We start from the raw sequence: 1,880 nt of genomic DNA, 5'->3' as shown, positions 1-1,880 counted from the left end.
GTTCTAGTGGATTTGGTTTCTGATGGTGGTAGTGAGTCATGTCCTCGGTTGAGGCCGAGGTCGAGGGGTAATAGTGGTAAGTGGGTTACGGGTTCATATAACGTGAGGGTAGGATCTTGGAACATAGGTTCGTTGACGGGGAAGTCCATAGAGTTAGTGAAAATTCTCAAGAGGAGAAAGATAAATATAGCTTGTGTCCAAGAGACTAGGTGGGTAGGCGCCAAGGCTCGGGATGTTGATGGGTATAAGTTGTGGTACTCAGGAGGGGCAAGAGATAGAAATGGAGTGGGTATTTTAGTAGACGGGGATTTGAGGGAGCAAGTGGTAGAGGTTAGGAGGATCAATGATAGGCTGATGACGATTAAGCTAGTCATTGGAGGAAGTACTCTGAGTGTTATTAGTGCCTATGCCCCTCAAGTGGGCTTGGACGAGGAGGCCAAAAAGCGCTTTTATGAGGATTTGGATGAGGTAGTTAGAGGTATACCGAATATCGAGAAGATTGTCATTGGGGGTGATTTTAATGGCCACATCGGGGCAACTGCTAGTGGATTTGATGATGTTCATGGAGGCTTTGGTTTTGGGGAGAGAAATGGAGGTGGAACTTCGCTTCTAGACTTTGCTAAGGCTTTTGAGTTGGTGATTGCTAACTCATGCTTTCCGAAGAAGGAGAACCACTTGGTTACCTTTCGTAGCCCGGTAGCTAAGACCCAGATAGATTACTTTCTCCTTAGGAGGGGTGATAGAGGTCTATTTAAGGACTGCAAGGTTATCCCAAGTGAAAACCTCACTACCCAACACAAGCTTTTGGTGATGGACCTGAAAATTAAGAGGGATAGGAGGAAGAAGATGGTACCTGATCGACCGAGGATTAAATGGGGTGGGTTGACCCCTGCCCTTTCTCGGGAGATGGGTGAGGAGCTGATGGGGATGGGGGCATGGAGTGGTAGCGGGGATGCGGACAACATGTGGAATAAAGCAGCTAGTTGCATTAGGGAAGTTGCTTCTAAGGTGTTAGGGGTGGCAAGGGGTAAATTTGGAGGCCATAAAGGAGATTGGTGGTGGAATGGGGAAGTCCAAGGTAAAGTGGAAGCGAAGAAGGCTGCATACACAAAATTGGCGGAGTGCGTAGACGAGGAAGAGAAGCGGACGCTTAAGAAAGTCTATAAGACGACAAAGACAGAAGCTAAGTTAGCTGTTACGAAGGCGAAGACGGCGGCTTTCGAACGCTTGTATGTCGAGCTGGGGGACAAAGGTGGGGATAAGAAGCTGTATAGGCTCGCAAAAGCAAGAGAGAGGAAGACGCGCGACTTGGACCAAGTGAAGTGTATCAAAGATGAGGAAGGCAAAATACTGGTGGAAGAGACCGCCATCAAGCAAAGATGGCGAAGCTATTTTCACAAACTTTTGAATGAAAAAGGGGAAGCAGACATTGTGTTGGGTGATTTGGCACACTCTGAAAGACTTCGGGATTTTGGATACTGTAGGTGCGTTAGGTCCGAGGAGGTTATACGGGCTATTAGTAGGATGAGCAGGGGAAGAGCGACCGGACCCGATGAGATTCCGGTAGAATTTTGGAAGAGCATGGGCAAGGCGGGCATAGAGTGGTTAACTGGGCTGTTTAATGTTATTTTTAAGACAGCGAAAATGCCTGATGAATGGAGGTGGAGTACAATGGTTCCGTTGTATAAAAACAAGGGTGATATCCAAAACTGTAACAATTACAGGGGTATCAAATTGTTGAGCCATACTATGAAGATTTGGGAGAGAGTGGTGGAGATGAGAGTGAGAAAAGGGGTGTCCATCTCCGAGAACCAGTTTGGATTCATGCCGGGACGTTCGACTACCGAAGCCATTCATCTTATGCGTAGACTGGTAGAAAA

Source organism: Solanum tuberosum, unplaced genomic scaffold (assembly GCF_000226075.1).
Source record: "Solanum tuberosum cultivar DM 1-3 516 R44 unplaced genomic scaffold, SolTub_3.0 scf00304, whole genome shotgun sequence".
NCBI classification, from domain to species: Eukaryota; Viridiplantae; Streptophyta; class Magnoliopsida; order Solanales; family Solanaceae; genus Solanum; species Solanum tuberosum.
Note: the sequence above shows the minus strand (reverse complement) of the source record.